At 46.3% G+C, this 8,060-nt stretch overlaps 1 pseudogene; it reads left to right on the plus strand.

Annotated features, from left to right (window-relative positions):
* Positions 1-4,535: 4,535 nt before the first annotated feature.
* Positions 4,536-6,384, plus strand: LOC140000504 (olfactory receptor 6E1-like; annotated as a pseudogene).
* Positions 6,385-8,060: the final 1,676 nt, after the last annotated feature.

The raw sequence follows: 8,060 nt of genomic DNA on the forward strand, positions 1-8,060 counted from the left end.
GGTTTGGCTTCTGACTTTGACTTTCTGAGAGATTTCATCAGTCTGCTCTCAGGAGCTGAAGTTGATAGACTTAGCATCAACTACACTTTGGGGCTTATTAAGACAAAGAAAGGCCTAGAAGTCTTTTAAGGAGGCCTGGACAGGTAGGAGAAGTTTGACCCTGTAAAGACAACCTTTCTCCTCACCTCCCCAGATCACACCATTTCTCTCACTGATCCCCTAGGACTTGCATCACTTCTCCTGACATCAGACTTCTCCACTCAAGTCTGTAGTTGCCCCTTGCAGTTCCCTTGTCCCAAATCCCTCCTACTTTCCTTAGAACATCCTATAACATAAAGGACTATACATGATACATATATTACTACATTTAGCCTATGTATATTACCATATATATATATTACCATGTTTTTCCTGTATATTGAACAATATCATGCATCTTTCTTATAACATATCAAACAATACCTTCACACACAAAAAATATAAACAGCACCTTTAACGAGTACCTTAATCAAATCAAGTGCCTTCAATCAAAATTCAGGGGTGAATAAATAAAACTTTTACTCCTTTCTCTACCCCATGTATCAGAGGCTTCCTTACCAAGGTTCTGGTTTGCTCAGTGTCAGCTGGCAGCATCCTTCCTCAGAACATAGGAGAATTGAAACACAGGGCTGCTTTAGCCCACCAGTGATCGCAATTCTAGGACTGTCTGCTTCTCAACTTTCAACAAACACCACAAACACAGATCCTTGCTTGATGAACACTTTAATTGATGAGGATATTTCTCTGGAGTTTCACAGAGACAAAATTTTTCTGAAGTCTGTAGCTCATCAGCTGAGACTTCTTCCAGATGAGAAAGCCAGGTGTGAGACCAGAAGAGGAAAGGAAATTCTCTTAACCCCCACCATGAGCAATAGCCCAGGTGTAACACAGACAAGCAAGTTGCCAAAGTACTGAGATGATGCAGTCCACTGGGGGCAAAGGAATTATATGTGAAGGAAGGGGTCCAGCTGGAGGAGAGATACAGAATCACAGAATTTCTAGGTTGGAAGAGACCTCAAGATCATCGAGTCCAACCTCTGACCTAACACTAACAGTCCCCACTAAACCATATCCCTAAGCTCTACATCTAAATGTCTTTTAAAGACCTCCAGGGATGGTAACTCCACCACTTCCCTGGGCAGCCTGTTCCAATGTCTAACAACTCTTTTGGTAAAGAAGTTCTTCCTACAATCCAACCTAAATCTCCCCTGGCACAACTTAAGCCCATTCCCCCTCATCCTGTCACCAGGCACGTGGGAGAATAGACCAACCCCCACCTCGCTACAGACTCCTTTAAGGTACCTGTAAAGAGCAATAAGGTCACCCCTGAGCCTCCTTTTCTCCAGGCTGAACAAGCCCAGCTCCCTCAGCCGCTCCTCGTAAGACTTGTTCTCCAGGCCCCTCACCAGCTTTGTCGCCCTTCTCTGAACTCGCTCAAGCACCTTGCTGTCCTTCTTGTAGCGAGGGGCCCAAAACTGAACACAGTACTCGAGGTGCGGCCTCACTAGAGCTGAGTCCAGGGGGACAATCACCTCCCTAGCCCTGCTGGTCTCACTGTTTCTTATGCAAGCCAGGATGCCATTGGCCTTCTTGGCCACCTGAGCACACTGCTGGCTCATATTCAGCTGACTATCAACCATCACTCCCAGGTCCTTCTCTGCCTGGCAGCTTTCCAACCACTCATCTCCCAGCCTGTAGCTCTGCTTGGGGTTATTGCATCCCAGGTGCAGGACCCGGTACTTGGCCTTGTTGAACTTCATGCAGTTGACCTCAGCCCATCGGTGCAGCCTATCCAGATCCTCCTGCAGAGCTTTCCTACCCTTAAGCAGATCGACACACGCACCTAGCTTGGTGTCATCTGCAAACTTACTGAGGGTGCACTCAATGCCCTCGTCCAGATCATTGATGAAGATATTAAAGAGGACTGGCCCCAGCACTGAGCCCTGGGGAAAGCCACTAGTGACTGGCCTCCAACTGGACTTGACTCCATTTACCACGACTCTTTGGGCCCGGCTATCCAGCCAGTTTCTAACCCAACGAAGCGTGCGCCAGTCCAAGTCAAGAGCAGCATGCAGATGAGAGCCTGTGAATAAAAATAGATGGGCTATCCCAAACATTGGTACCTTTCAGATACCTTTGGGTATCTGAAAATTCTGCATGGATCAGAAAAGCATGACATAGTCCTTTAAGGTGACTGTCCCCCATTTCAGTAGCTGCACGAGGTAGAAAAGACATGGACTGGGACAGATGCTGTGCACTTCTTTCCTGGGTGCTTACAAAAGAGTGTTCCTCTTTCTTGACTATCTCCACCAGAATGAGGAGTTCATGTATCAGGCTTGCACGTGAACCCTGTGCACCTACATTTCAGTGAGAGAATCCCTGAGACAGACTGGGATGCATATCTCTTGTCCTTAGCAGCAGCAGCACAAACAACTGTGCCCAGTGGGTCTCCCTGTCCTGCATTTCCATTCAAGACAGAGGTAGCTTTTAAACTAAAAGAGGGTAGTTTTAGACTGGATATACAGAAGAAATTGATTTCTCTGGGGGCGGCGAGGTACTGTAACTGGTTGACCAGAGAAGTTGTAGGTGTCCCATTCCTGGAATTCATCAAGGCCAGGTTTAATGGGGTTTGATCAACCTGGTCTGGTGCAATGTACCCCTGCCTACTGCAGGGCTGTTGGAAGTGGATGATGTTTTAGGTACCTTTGAGACCAAATCTTTCTATGTTTTTGTGATCTTATGATTAATGTGGCTGACCAGACTTGTTTCCCATCACTACCTCCCATGCTTATTTACCCTTTTTGTACGGGAAAAGGTCCTTGACCAGATCCCCTCAGTGCTTAGCTGCCTGTCAGGTCTAAACCACAACATATTGCTGTTGGTGACTGGGCCAATCTTCAGCTAGAACAACTACAGCCAATGGATTAATCTGAACAAGTTTTCCAGAGGAAGCCAGTGCAAAGATTCCCCTTTTCCAGTCTAGAGGCAAAGAGCAAGGCAGGTTATTTGGGGTCTAAGAGCAGCCCAAACCCCAGGCTGAAATGTCCACGTAAACATGGTTGTACTCCCCACTTCTGAGCTTTCCATTTTCCTGTCTAAGTGCACCCATTCTGCCCTGGGACAGGTCCTAAGGGGACAATACAGCCCATTGAGAGACTACTTTTCTGCCTCAAATCCATCATCTCCTCCTCCACCACCCTTACATTTTGAGGTGTTCTCCTTTTGTAGTCATCTGCTCTGATCCTATTTCTAAACACACAGGGAAAGGTGAAGGAGAAAATGTCTGTCTTTCTTCAATAAGTTTTTGTTTGTTTGTTTGTTTGTTTTTTCCTGTTTGAGGAGTACTTTGATTTACAGAAGAGAATAATTTACTAAAATCATCAGAGATTTGAGACTTCAGTAATGAGTTTCACCTACTTCATTCCTGGTGCCTGTAATAACTTGTTCTCCTGAGGCTCCCCCAACAGTCAATGCAGACAAGAGAAAGTGCTCGTGGCTGGGTCGTCCCAGCCTAGAACTGTCATGACAAATAAAGCTGAGGAATCTCTTTCAGATGCTCTTCTCTCTCTCAGCATTGACAGGACGGGGGTAAGTTAAATTGCTCAACCTGAAGGATGTGACTTTTAGACAACTGAAATATAAACCTACACAGTAGTACATGGCACTTTGCTTTTTTATTTATTTATTTATTTGTTTGTTTGTTTGTTTGTTTTTAGGCGCTTCCTCCTCGTACAACAAGGACTGTCCTTAAACTTTTAAAGATGACAAGATTTTTACACCTCTCGGAAACATAAGGCATTTAGGTGAGGACGTTTGACAGTAAGAGAGAAGAGCAACTGTTTGGAAACAACTGCATTTCCACACAGAATGAGGTCAGATGAGATTGTGTGACAGATCCGTTTCCACTGATCTGGTGGAACCATAATGAATTGTGGCCTTAATTTACAGTTCCGAAAAAGGCAAACTACACTAACTACTGGTATTCCCTCTTTCTTAAAGAAGCAAAGGAAGATGATGTAGAAGAAAGCAGGGCATTACAAAAGAGGTACTTGAAGTTTTCTCAGTTTGAAATCAAGGGATCCTCAGCTGCTGCTGGTCCAAAAAGGCAAGTACTGAAGAGGAGAGATAATAATTTTCAATGTACATATTTGAACTGATGGTTTAGCACCTATGTATTTGTTCAGGACATGAGATTTCCTTTTAAAATATTGTTATGATAGATGTTTGCAATTGTTCTGAGAGAATGTGGACTTTCCCAGGAACAGGGTGCAATCGCTAACAACCCCTTATTGGTCCTGTGTTCTTGAGAAAGAATCATTTGTGGCTGATGGACAAAGGTGGAAAGAAAACAAGAAATTCCCTGAGGGCTCTTCTTGATATGTGAAACACAAAAGTCCCTCTCTCTGTTGTATTGGAAGCCTGCAAGCAAGGAAAGAGAGAAGGAAGGAGATAGCCTCCTGTCCGGACCATGAAATTATCGTACCTGTACTTTTGCCATGTTCCTGCCTCAGCAGGATGAATGGAAATTGGGCATGGGAGTAGGCAATGGAACTGTCGTTACTGAATTCATCCTCACAGGTTTCTCAGGGCTTGATCAAAGGCTACAGCTATTTCTCTGCCTGGTCCTTCTACTCATGTACCTGACAACAGTGATGGGGAATGCAGCCATCGTTTTCCTGGTGTGTGTGGATAACCGCCTGCAAACCCCCATGTACTATTTCATTGGCAATCTGGCATTCCTGGAAATCTGGTTTATGTCCTCCACAAGCACCAAACTGTTAGAAATGGCTCAATCTTCAAAATAGGATTAAATAAAAAATAGGATTTATTAAAAGAATAGAGGTAAGAAAACAGCGCTGGGTGCACCGGGAGTCTCCGCTCCACCAGGACACACACCAGTTACATCAAGCAGCTGATTTTTATGCTCCTAGACTAATACATATTCATTACTTCTTCTAAAAAAAACAGGTTATTATAATTAGCTTCCGGGGTCCAGTCCCTCCTACTGGAGCATGCACATCAGTCTCCTCTGGGGGTCTCTGGGTGTCTTTCATGCTGAAGGCTCGTAGTCTTCCTCTCCAAGTTTTTTTTCGTCCTTCCCCTTTGTACTCCTTTGGCACCGTACTGAGTTTATAGAACATTTTCTGCAGGTTTTCTCTCCCAGCCGTCCTTCAGCTTCTTTTTTCTTCTTCTTAATCTCTTGGCCACCTGGCCAGATACCAGAGGTTTGCATAGTATCCCATAACAGTCACTAGTTGTTATCAGTTGTTCTGAAACCCCCAGACATCAAAGACTTCATATAAACACAAATAGCTTTCTTATTGACACTTCACCAGTAATTAAAACATTCTTCACCAGCCATTCATAGGGACAGTTACACCTATAGCAGTGTTAAGTTAATCTCGAAGAAGACAAAAAAAAAAAGGCTGTAACTGTTAGAAATAGAAGTCCGGAATAACAAAAGCAAACAGGTTCACAAATTTGAGGAGTATTTTCTGAAGACTTGATAAATTGACTAGAATGAGGGGGAGACTGGGACACACTGCATCTGTGGTTCAAGAATTAAATTGCCAGTGCAGGGCCCAGAGGCAGACAGGACTGTTCTTTATGGACATAAATTGTTAAAACATTCCTCAGAAAACTGTTAGTGTTTCTGAGCATTGGCAGGAAAACAATCTCAGTAGGCGGCTGCTTTGCCCAGTCCTCCTTCTATTTTGCCCTGGGTGGTGCAGAGTTTGTTCTCCTTGTTGTCATGTCCTTTGACCGTTACATTGCCATCTGCCAGCCTTTGCGCTATGCTGCCATCATGAAGCATCGGCTCTGCATCCAGCTGGTTGCTGCTGTTTGGGTCACGGGCTTCATATTCTTGAGTTACCGCCTGGTGCTGCTCTCCCAGCTCACTTTCTGTAGTTTGAACAAATCCAGCATTTTTTTTGTGACAACACCCCCTTATTCCAACTGTCCTGCTCTGGTGTCACCGTGCTTTGGAAAACAGAATCGGTTTTCATATTGTTTATTGTGCTGTCTTCCTTGTGCTTAACTGTGGCATCTTACACGTGTATCTTTTTCTGTATTCTACAAATGCCAGCAGCCTCAGCGAGGAGAAAAGCTTTTGCTACGTGCTCTTCCCATCTCACCACCTTGGCCATTGCCTATGGAAGCTGCATTGCTCTCTACGCACCCACCTCAGATCACGTTTCTTTGGAGACCAACAGCATTGTAGCTTTGCTGAACACTGTCCTGTACCCATTCTTAAACCCATTCATCTACAGTCTTAGAAACAAGGCCGTGATGCTGGCCCTGAAGGAAGCCATGGCCCATGGAACAGCACAGATTTTCCCCTAATCATGATGCATTTCTGAAGAGCAATTTGAGTTCTCTGCTGTCATATCTTATGTAATACCACCTCCATGTATATGTGACCTCCACATCCAGATGCCTCCATAGTTTTATGTTCTTGCTGGATTGTGTTGGGCTGTGTGATAAGAAGCACATCTGGACACAAAATGAAGGCTCAGGCAAGCGATGGCAGGATGAGTAATTCAGTTCATGCCCTGCTCTGTCTGCTTCCAGGCCCATCACAGGAGAGCCCTCAGCTCAACAAAAGCCCATCTCGATGAGCTCAGAAGAACACAAAGCACAATGGCAGGTGGGAACCCAAGTCACTGGCTCCTGAGGAGCCAAGATCTTGACCCAGCTCCTTCCAGGACTGCCTTGGGAGGGCTGTCACCCCACTGTCCAGGTGGAAACCCATCCAGATGCATCACTGGCAGCAGCTCTCCACATCACCATTTGGAGTAATGGGATTGCTGCCAAGGGCTGTAGGTCACCTGGTGGTTGTACATAGGGTTAAGTGCAGCAGCTGGACTAGAACCAGGGCATAAGAGGGCCCATGTGTCATTGTAGTCAGCAACAGGAGAGATGGGAGTGTGTGGACTTAATGTGTGTGTGCCTGTGTCCTTGTGAGTGTGTGTTAGATTGGGGTGATGTGTGCCAGCAGCTACAGTGGGACTGCACCCACAGGGGCTCATATGTCCAACTGTCTGCAACTGGGCAGACTGGGAGCCAGGAACTTGTCCCAGGCAGGCTGAGTATCTGATCCCAGCTGCTGGAGGGATCTACTTTGCACACACGCACATGAACATGCATTTGCGCACAAAAGCACTTTGCATTTCCCAATAATGGGCCTCCATCTTGCTCAGCCAGAGAGGCTATCAGGATAATGCTGCTGGTGTTGTTTGTGGTTGTGTGAATGCTGAGTGTGCCTGCCTGCATTCACCCATGTCCTGTGTCATTGTGGACTGCACTCTGCTGCTAAAGGGATTGAGAAAACCCCAAGCAGAACTACAGGCTGGGAGAGGAATGGTTGGAGAGCTGCCAGGCAGAGAAGGACCTGGGAGTGATGGTGGACAGTCGGCTGAATATGAGCCAGCAGTGTGCTCTGGTGGCCAAGAAGGCCAAGAGCATCCTGGCTTGTATCAGAAACACTGTGACCAGCAGGGCTAGGGAGGTGATCGTCCCCCTGTACTCGGCTCTGGTGAGGCCGCACCTCGAGTACTGTGTTCAATTTTGGGCCCCTCGCTACAAGAAGGACATCGAGGTGCTTGAGCGGGTCCAAAGAAGGGCGACGAAGCTGGTGAGGGGCCTGGAGAGCAAGTCCTATGAGGAGCGGCTGAAGGAGCTGGGCTTGTTCAGCCTAGAGAAGAGGAGGCTCAGGGGTGACCTTATTGCTCTGTATAAGTGCATTAAAGGAGGCTGTAGCGAGGTGGGGGTTGGCCTGTTCTCCCATGTGCCTGGTGACAGGACGAGGGGGAATGGGCTAAAGTTACGCCAGGGGAGTTTTAGGTTAGATGTTAGGAAGAATTTCTTTACTGAAAGGGTTGTTAGGCACTGGAACGGGCTGCCCAGGGAGGTGGTGGAGTCACCATCCCTGGAAGTCTTCAAAAGACGTTTAGATGTAGAGCTTAGGGATATGGTTTAGTGGGGACTGTTAGTGTTAGGTCAGAGGTTGGACTCGATGA

Source organism: Anas platyrhynchos, chromosome 32 (genome assembly GCF_047663525.1).
Source record: "Anas platyrhynchos isolate ZD024472 breed Pekin duck chromosome 32, IASCAAS_PekinDuck_T2T, whole genome shotgun sequence".
Lineage (NCBI taxonomy): Eukaryota > Metazoa > Chordata > Aves > Anseriformes > Anatidae > Anas > Anas platyrhynchos.